General features: G+C 51.6%; 1 protein-coding gene across 1 annotated transcript in view; it reads left to right on the top strand.

The window, feature by feature from the left end:
- Positions 1-9,402: 9,402 nt before the first annotated feature.
- Positions 9,403-10,210, top strand: part of LOC128342179 (intercellular adhesion molecule 5-like) — a 130,516-nt gene continuing 129,708 nt past the window's right edge. The window contains exon 1 of the mRNA XM_053289190.1: positions 9,403-9,519. The gene's annotated coding sequence lies outside the window, so the exon portion shown is untranslated. The remainder of the gene's footprint in view (positions 9,520-10,210) is intronic.

The raw sequence follows: 10,210 nt of genomic DNA, 5'->3' as shown, positions 1-10,210 counted from the left end.
ACACGAGAAACACTAATTATTAAAATGGGCCCCTCGCTGCAGATTAGCAAAGGAGACTTTCAACCATGCGGTGTGAGCCTATGTTTGTTTTCTCAGAATTCTGAACAAATTCAGTAAAGTTTGATTGCAGGAGGTTTTTCACAGAAGGCTTTTAAAGCCCTTTAACACACATCTCCGCTGGAATGGAGGTGCTGCATTCACATGTTGACCAGATTGACCCTGAAGTCCCTGTGAGTTATTGGGGAGCAGTTCACACATAAGAAAAATAAAACAAAAGCACCACACATGCTTCACAGTTCTCACTCAGACCTGGGTTGCAAAACAACTTGAACATAAGTGCATTTATAAATGAATGAATGAATGAATAAAATATAATATTGTTTGTTCTAGAAGTTTTTATAATTTTCTGCCATGAAACAAGCCACTTATAGGACTTTTTAGATAGTTTTTTAAGCCAGCCAATTTTCCAAGCTGTGTTAAATTAAATATTCAGAGTTCTCAGCACCCGCCCCCCCATATCAAAGCCCTATGGCAAGCAGATCCCTAAATACCCGGCGGTGGGGGGGACCACAAAAAGGAGTTCACATTCTACCTGGCGAATGCTGGGCTGGGCAGAGGGTCTGCTGCAGAGAGCTGTGGGGGTCATTCTGCCTGCCTGCTTCCTTGCTTGGTTGGGGCCTCCCTGCAAGCCTACTCCAGTTCAGGCTTCACTGAGGCCTACACGGAGGCCTCCCTGGAAGCCCCGCCCACCCGCCTATCAGCTGAGAGGCGGGGAGAAAAGGAGCTCTTTGCAGGCAGCTTGTCTGCTGCTTAGATTGCCGGCCAGGAGGACAAGCAGGACAGAGGGTGAACAGGGCAAGTGGCTGAGGGGACTTGGGGCTGGGCAGGGGGCAATGGGGAGTCATGTGAGGTGTCTCTGCCCCCCCCCCCAAGGCAGTGGGGCCCCCAGACAACCGCCTCCCCTTGCTTAATGGTAGTTCCGCCCATGCTGGCTGCACAAGAACAGGCACTAAGAACAAATGCAATAAGAGCAAAAGGCAAAAAATCCACAACAAACAGCAAGTGCCGCCTCTGTAAAGAAGCAGATGAAACCGTGGACCACCTAATCAGCTGTTGTAAAAAGATCACACAGACTGACTACAAACAAAGGCATGACAAGGTAGCAGGGATGATACACTGGAACATCTGCAAAAAATACAAGCTACCTGTAGCCAAACATTGGTGGGACCATAAAATTGAAAAAGTTGAAGAAAACGAAGATGCAAAAATATTATGGGACTTCCGACTACAAACAGACAAACATCTGGCACACAATACACCAGATATTACTGTAGTCGAGAAGAAAGAAAAACAAGTTAAAATAATCGACATAGCAATACCAGGGGATAGCAGAACAGAAGAAAAAGAAATAGAAAAAATCACCAAATACAAAGATCTACAAATTGAAGTTGAAAGGCTGTGGCAGAAAAGACCAAACTAATCCCAGTGATAATTGGTGCCCTGGGTGCAGTTCCAAAAGACCTTGAAGAGCACCTCAACACCATAGGGGTCACTGAAATCACCATCAGCCAATTACAAAAAGCAACTTTACTGGGAACAGTCTCTATTCTGCGACGATATCTATAATAACAGCAACAACATTGATGATAAAATTCAGCCATACTCGATGTCTGGATAAAACAAACCAGTCAATAACACCTGTCTGACTGTGTAAATAAATAAATATATAAATAATAATTCAGCCATGACACTAACTGGGTGACTCTGGGCCAGTCGTTTCTCTCTCAGCCTAGCCTACCTCACAAGGTTGTCATGAGGATAAACATTACCACTCTGGGCTCCTTGGAAGAAGAATGGGATATACATGTAAACACAGATAAATACAAATCTGGGTGAATGCCTGTGTTCTTCTACCTGTTCTCTGGGGAGGATAATTCAATACAATGAATAATGCCTGAAGCTGAAATTCTGCAAATTGCAAACTGTTCTTTTACTTCACTTCTCCCAACTAGTAAGAATTATGGCATTGCATTTCTTGAACTTGCCTAGGAGTGTAATCTGTGCAAAAAGACTCTCCCCTGGCGGTGATGGGCTTCACCATGTAGTAAAATATATTTTAAACACAACAGAGGACTGGGTTCAAACAAAAGTAAGTTTTATTTCCAATTCGGTCCCTATACAATTAGACACTATGACTATGTGTTGTATCCAGGACACACCAGAGATAGGGTCTACTAAGTCCTTTATTATAAGCAGTATCTTAGTATTATTGTACAGCTATCAGGAGCTGAGCAAGCGGTCAGTCAAGCCCAAGGCAAGACTGCTTTTTCACTGCTCTCTGCTCTCTTTTATACATTAGCTACACTGATCCCTTTCAGCTGGTTCTCATAATCAACCCCTTAAAGGAACAGTAATTTAAAATCACATCACCACATTTCTCCCCTCTTAATTAAAATGAACACCATTTTTACAGTATAGTATACAGTATACAGTACAGTATACAGTATAGTATACAGTATATTTACAGCCTTAGTCCATACTGGTAGACGTCTTGCATGAACTGACCGCCTTTCTGCTCCCCCTTCCTCTTGATCCTGCTCATTTCCCCTTTGAATTCTTTGAACCTTTTCTCTGGATTGAAATTCAGCCACTGAATCGGAATTATCGGGTGCTGTTTGTGAAATACCACCCTCCTCCTTACTCACAGGAGCCACATGGGAAGCATTCCTCATTCTCCCATCCAACAACTGATAGGTATCCTTTCCTTTCCTTTTCACGACTTTACAAGGAGATGTAAATCTACCCTTCCCCTCTAATTCCTGGTTTCTTGACCTGTACATATGAACCACGTTTAAATTCTCATGCCTTAGCCTCCCGCCCCCACCCCCGGCCACCTGAGACTGATCTGTATACACTCTGGAGGACTCCTCTTGTTTCTTTTCCATCCTTCTCCTCATATCCTGCTCTGAATAAATTTCTGGCCTTGATTTTACTACCCCAACCACATTCAATTTAGTCCGCATCTCTCTCCCATGCATCAGTACTGCAGGCGATTTCTGTGTTATTGCATGATGTGTAGCTCTATATGCCTGCAAGAATTCAGTAGTAAAGGCTTTCCATTCTTTCCTTTCTAGTCTTGCTGTTTGTAAACTATCTTTTAAGGTTCTATTGAACCTTTCATTCTCGGCTGGTGTAGGAGGTCACCCAACATGGGATTACATCCCTCCACGTGCTCCAGAAGGCAGGAAGTAGTCATACTTAGAAGATCCTTAAACCCTCTGCATGTGGGTGGATCCTCTCAGTTCTACCTCCTGCCTTCGCTCCAGAGGTAGCACTCGCTCTCAGCTCGCTTCTCCTTGATATAGCTTCCTTCTTATTCCTACCGTCAACCTTGTTCCCTCGGCTCTTTCTTGTCCTTCTAGTTTTCTTCCTCCTCTCGCCTTAAAAAAAAAAAAAAGCTTTCAATCTTTTTCTCTCTGCCTCTCCCTCCCTTCCTCTCCCCTCCCTGCTTCTTGGGCGAGCGCCTCTATCGAATGGCTTCCAGAAAGGGAGTAGGTCTCCTCGCGAGGAGGGAATCCACAGCACGCCAGCGTTCTTTCCCGCCCAAACGGGGCGTTGTAGCAGAGGAGGATGGCGTGTTGACCACCAGGGGGAGCCGCTCCGCAATATCTGAACCGCAGCGTTCCCCTCACCTTCAGGGCAGCCGGGATCTGGATGCTCGCGCTCAGGCCGGGCACGACGATCCCCGCACCCCGCTCTCGGCCAGAAAGAAGAAGAAGAGGCGGCGATCCCACAGGGAGCGTTCCCCATCCTCCGTTGGGCGCCAGCGGGCTTCACAGCCTCCCACGGCCGCGAGACCTGTTCTGGAGGCGGCTGCTACTCCTCCGCCCCACCTCTCGCCGGCGGCCGCCCGTTCGGCTCAGCAAGTCGAGGGCGAGCCCAGTTTTGAGCACCTTGGATCCCCTCCTCCACTCGGGGACGATAGCAGCGCTGAAACGCAGGCTGCACGAGCGGCAGCAGGGGCGACTCTTGGACCAACATCCGGCAGCCAGGAGCAACTGCAGTCCGGACTGGAGGTGGTGAGAGCGGGACCTTCGAGGGGGAGCGGGGAAGAGCTTAGTCCCCCCCCTCCCCGGGATCGGCAGGGCTCCCCCCGGCTGGGCGAGCAGCTGACTGGGGCCAATGTTGAACTTAGCTCTGCAGCTTTGAAGGGCCTTATTGAGGAGGCAGTGTTAAAGACAGTTACTGCTGCTCTTCAGAAGCGCCCCCCTTCAAAGTCCTCTAGGAGACGGAGGGCTAGGTCCCCCTCCTCCTCCTCCTCTTCCTCCTCCTCTTCGGGTGATGGGTCCCCCACCCGTAAGCGCCTTCGGTGCGCCTTGAGAACCAAGCCCTATTCTGGCCCTTGGGACCGCCATTCCTCCGCTGTTTCGAGGAATGTTCCCAGGGAAGGGAGCAAGGATCCAACTATCAGAGGCTGTCCCTATTGGAAGAGGCACAACCCGTCATCAACCAGTCCCTTTTGGCCCTGGGCCTTAAGCCTGTATCTCCCCAGGAGCCGGACGCCTTTTCTAAGGGTTCGCTTGTGCTTCCTCAGTCAAAAGTTCCCCAACACAGGGCTATTATGCCTGAGGGTTTTACTGCCTCCATCAAGGAGGAATGGGAGGCCCTGTCATCCGCCAAGCGTGCCACAGCCTCGGCTGCTAGGCTCTATAATTTTGAGGATGACACCATTCAGCTCTTAAAGCCCCCCCTCACTGACGCTCCCTTTGGGGCTCTTCTTAGTGGGGTGGTGGTCCCTAAGGATGGGGATTCTACATTTAAGGACCCTGCCGATAAAAAGGCGGAGGCTGCCCTTCGTAGGGCGCACGAATCTGCAGCCATGGCCATTCGGGCCGACACTACGGCATCCCTAGTGTCTAGGGCTTCGGTCCTGTGGCTGGATGAACTCCTTAATGACCCCCCGGCGGATCAGGCTAAGATGCGCAAGAAGCTGCTACGCCTTCAGAAGGCCGCCGCCTTAGCCGCTGATGCCACGTTTGACAGCGTGCGTTTTTCCGCTAGAGCCATAGGTGCCGGTATTTCAGCCAGGCGTAATATATGGCTGAAGTATTGGAAGGTGGACAATACGTCCAAGTCCAACCTCGCAGCAGTCCCTTATACAGGAGGCAAGCTCTTTGGTGATGAAGCCCTAAAGGAGGTATTAGTTGAAACCAAAGACAAAAAGAAGGTGCTCCCCGCGGCGCCCCGTAAGGAGGATAAGGGCTCCTCTCGTAGGTCTCCCCAGGCGAATAGGGGTTTCAGACCTCAGTTCAGACAAAGGGACTCCTTTCGCCCCTTTAGGTCCCAGTGGGGTAGGACCCGGGCCCAGGGTAGACAGGGTTCCTCCTATCAGGGCCGCCAGCCCTTCCCTCCCCAGGGTAGGGGTGCCAAGCAGCACTCCTGACAATCAGGGCATCAGGGTGGGGGCTCGCCTCTTGGAATTCTTGCCCGCCTGGAAAGACTCCATCTCAGATCGGTGGGTCCTCTCCATCATCGCCCAGGGCTACGAAATAGAACTCACAAGGACTCCAAGAGACAGGTTCCTGATCACTCCTATGTCAAAGAACCCCGTCAAGCACAAGGGCCTATTGCAGGCCATTCAACACCTCCTGGACTTAGGGGCGGTGGAACTGGTGCCCCGGTCCCAGAGGGGAGCGGGGATTTACTCTATCATTTTCACCGTTCCAAAAAAGGACGGCTCGGCCAGGGCGGTTCTAAACCTTCGCCCAGTCAACAAGTACGTGGTAAAAAAGCGCTTCCGGATGGAGACCCTAACCACCATTGCAGAAGCCCTTCAAGCCGGGGACTTCTTAGCGTCCATAGATCTCCAGGACGCATATCTGCATGTCCCTATCCACCCCCACAGCCGTCCACTTCTGAGATTCTGTTACAAGGGGCGTCATTACCAGTATCGGGCCTTACCCTTCGGCCTGTCCTCGGCGCCTCGCGTTTTTACCAAGGTACTGAGCCCCCTGGTGGCCACCCTACGTATGGAAGGAGTCCACCTTTATTGCTATTTGGACGATCTGATGATCAGGGCAAGATCAGCGGAGGAGGTGGAGTTAGCTCTAACCAGGACAGTGTCTCTTCTGCAGGCCCACGGTTTTCTGATCAACAAGGGCAAGAGCCACCTCGTTCCGGCCACGCGTCTCCGTCACCTGGGAGTGGTCATAGACACTTCCACCTGCAGGCTTTTCCTTCCCCAGGACAGGAGGGAGGTCCTCATCTCTCTGGTGCGGGAGGTCCTTCGTCGTCCTTCCTCCAGCATCCTGAAACTGGCGCGTCTCCTGGGCCTCATGGTGGCGGCAATGGACTCAGTCCCCTGGGCGAGGTTCCACCTACGCCAACTCCAATGGGTGTTGCTCCCCTTTCAACACAGGATTGCTGCCAAGCGGGACAGGTGGATTCAGCCGGAGGTCCGTCTGCGGCAGTCTTTAGTTTGGTGGACCCAGAAGGAGAACCTTCTGCGAGGGAAACCTTTCCTAGAGCCAGCCCGGGTACTGGTGACAACGGACGCCAGCCTCTCTGGCTGGGGGGCTCACTGCCTCAACAAAACAGCGCAAGGTCTCTGGTCCAGAGAGGAGGCTCGCCACAGCATAAACTGGCTCGAGCTGCGGGCGGTCTTCCTAGCCCTACAGGCTTTTCTCCCAATGGTGGTGGGCCAGCATGTGTTGATCCGCACGGACAACGTGTCTACAAAGGCACACATCAACAGGCAAGGGGGGACGAGGTCGAGGTCCCTTCACCTTCAGGCGGTGGAACTCCTCTCTTGGGCGGAGACGAATCTCCTTTCCATTCTGGCTCATCATGTCAGCGGAAAGTCCAACGTTCAAGCCGACTGGCTGAGCAGGCAGCAGATACACCCGGTCGAGTGGAGTCTTCATCCGTCAGTCTTTCACTGGGTGACCCAGATCCTGGGCTCCCCGCTAGTAGACCTGTTTGCCACCCCTCAGAATTCCAAGCTGCCCAGATTCTTCTCTCGTTTTCCGACTCGGGGAGCGGAGGCGTCGGACGCACTTTCGGTGCAGTGGCCACGGTCTCTACTGTACGCTTTCCCCCCGTTTCCCCTTCTCTCCCGTTGCCTGAGGAAGCTGCGAACGTCGGGGGCCACACTCATCCTTATAGCGCCGTACTGGCCCAGAAGACCATGGTTCTCCGAGATAGTAGACCTAGCGGTAGAAGGGCCCTTCAGGCTACCGTCGCGCTCAGATCTGTTGCAGCAGGGTCCAGTGTTCCACCCGGACCCGGATTGGTTACAACTGACTGCTTGGAAGTTGAAAGGTCGTTGTTAAGGAAGGAACGTCTGTCAGACAGTGTCATCCAGACTATCCTAGCCTCTCGTAAGCCTCTCGTAAGCCTTCAAGATCTATCAATCCACCTGGCGGTCTTTCCTGCGCTGGGCTGCCAGGCGCTCCTTGCAGATCAGGGAATGCAAGCTTCGAGATCTTCTGGATTTCCTTCAGGATGGCCTGACGTTGGGTCTAAAGCCTAACACTTTGAAGAGACAGGCGGCTTGTCTGGTGCAGATGCTATTTCCCCAACGCAACTCCTTCCAAGCCAGGCACCCCCTACTGCGAAAGTTTCTGAGGGGTGCAACCCACCTGTCCCCTCCAGTGTGTCATCGTTTTCCATCTTGGGATCTCCACATAGTTCTGAGGGGTATGCAGTTCCCACCTTTTGAGCCTCTCCGTTCGGTGTCCTTACAATTGCTCTCCTGGAAGGTGGCCTTCCTTATCGCCATTACTTCAGCTAGGAGGGTGTCGGAACTTCAAGCTCTATCGGTCAAGAGCAACCTCTGCATTTTCTCCAAGGACTCTGTGAGATTGATCCCGGACCCGTCATTCATTCCTAAGGTGAACTCGTCATTTCACAGGTCCGCCGACATTTATCTTCCATCTTTTTGCCCGGACCCAAAGCATCGGGCGGAGAAGGAGTGGCACCGCCTGGATGTCCGCCGGGCGTTACGGATTTACCTAGACAGGACGGAGGCCTTCCGAAAGTCTGATGCACTATTCGTGGCGTTTAAGGAGGCGAAACGTGGGTCCAAGGTGTCTTCCTCCATCATTGCTAGATGGGTGCGGTCATGTATCCTGGAGTCATACAAGGCACAGAATCTACCGCCGCCAGGCCATGTCACGGCGCACTCTACCAGATCGGCGGCTACATCGGCCGCACTGTCGTCTCCAGCCTCCTTGGATGAGATTTGCAAGGCGGCAACGTGGTCTTCACCATTCACGTTTTCAAGGCATTATAAGCTGGATGACCATGAGGCTTCCAGGGCTGCTTTTGGGCGGAGGGTTCTCCAGAGGGTCCTTCCTTCCCAGTGATTTTCTTCTGCCTTTTTTCTGTCCCGCCCGTGGTGGGTGCTTTGGCATCTCCCATGTTGGGTGACCTCCTACACCAGCCGAGAAAGGTACATTGGTACTCACCGTGAAGGTGTCTTCTGGCTGGTGTAGAAGAGGTCACCCAAGGCCCACCCGGGTAGTTCTTCTGAGTCTGAGTTCTTTGTTGGGTCCTTTGCGGCCTCGTAGTTCTGTTGTGTGTGTTGCTGCTCTTGGTGTTTTTTCTGTATGGGTGTCTCTGAAGCTTGAGCTGTTCTAGGTACTGAGAGGATCCACCCACATGCAGAGGGTTTAAGGATCTTCTAAGTATGACTACTTCCTGCCTTCTGGAGCACGTGGAGGGATGTAATCCCATGTTGGGTGACCTCTTCTACACCAGCCAGAAGACACCTTCACGGTGAGTACCAATGTACCTATTTCCCCATTCGCTTGGGGGTAATATACAGGTGTTCTCCTATGTATAATAGTTTTATAATAGGAGTTGAGAACCCTCTTTGGAACTCTGGGGCCCCTGCGGTTCTTCCGGGGGTGTGTGTGTCTCTCCCTTTCCAGCCACGTCCCTGTTACCCTGAGAGGTCTCCGCCTTCCCCACCATGGCTAGAGAGGCACCGCCCCCAGTTCCTCCTGGGAGACCCTTCCCACCTCCAGGACTCCCTTCTTGGCTGCTGTCAACTCCACAGGACAGACACAAGGAGGAGTCCTCCTTTTCTGGGTCCAAAATACAATGGCCTCCTTCCTAGAGCAGTGTCTCTTCCATGGGCGGAACTGGGGTGGGGCAGCTAGGGCACATGCCCTAGGCGCCACTGAGGGGAAGGTGCCATGCCAGTTCCTGCCACCCTCACCCCATTGCCCACCTGCCCAGCCCCAGGGCCCCTCAGCCACTTGCCATCCTGCTTGCCTTCTGCGAGGCCTAGGATCCTCCGCGGGCTGGGCCTGCAAACTGCAGAGCAGCTCTTCTCTCCCTACCTCTCAGCTGATTGGTGGGTGGGCGGGGCTTACAGAGAGGCCTCCGTGTAGGCCTCCCTGAAGCCTGAACTCGAGTAGGCCCCAAGGAAGCCAGGAAGAAGAAGACAGAGGCAGAGCTCTCTGCAGCAGCAGACCCTCTGCCCAGAACATCCTCCAGCACAGCTTTTGCCAGGTACTGTGAATTCCTTTTTGTGGTTTACTCCCCGCCCCATATATAGGGATCTGCTTGCCATAGGGCTTTGATATGGGTGGCGGCGGCGGGGAGACTGAGAAGTCTGAATATTTAATTTAAAACAGAGTGGAAACTTTGCTGGCTTAAAAAACAAAAACTATCTAAAAAGCCCTATAAGTGGCTTGTTTGATGGAAGAAAATTACAAAAACTTCTGGAACAATATTATATTCATTCACTCACTCACTCACTCACTCACTCACTCATAAATGCACTTATGTTCAAGTTGTTTTGCAACCCAGAAGGTCTGAGTGAGAACTGTGAAGCATGTGTGTGCTTTTGTTTTATTTTATTTTTCTTATGTGTGAACTGCTCCCCACTAACTTGTAGGGACTTCAGGGTAAATCTGGCCAACATGTGAATGCAGCACCTCCATTCCAGAGGAGATGTGTGTTATAGGGCTTTAAAAGCCCTGTGTGAAAAATCTCCTGGAATCAAACTTTATTGAATTTGTTCAGAATTCTGAGAAAACAAACATAGGCTCACCCTACATGGTTGAAAGTCTCCTTTGCTAATCTGCAGCAAGGGGGCCATTTTAATAATTAGTGTTTCTCGTGTGTTCTAGGCATTAAAAGTAGCACAAACATATAGTACTCAATGTATATCACTATATATTGTGAAGTGTGCGTGTGT

This window comes from Hemicordylus capensis, chromosome 2 (genome assembly GCF_027244095.1).
Source record: "Hemicordylus capensis ecotype Gifberg chromosome 2, rHemCap1.1.pri, whole genome shotgun sequence".
Classification (NCBI taxonomy): domain Eukaryota; kingdom Metazoa; phylum Chordata; class Lepidosauria; order Squamata; family Cordylidae; genus Hemicordylus; species Hemicordylus capensis.
The sequence above is the reverse complement of the archived record's forward strand: the minus strand, read 5'-3'. Positions and strand labels throughout refer to the sequence as shown.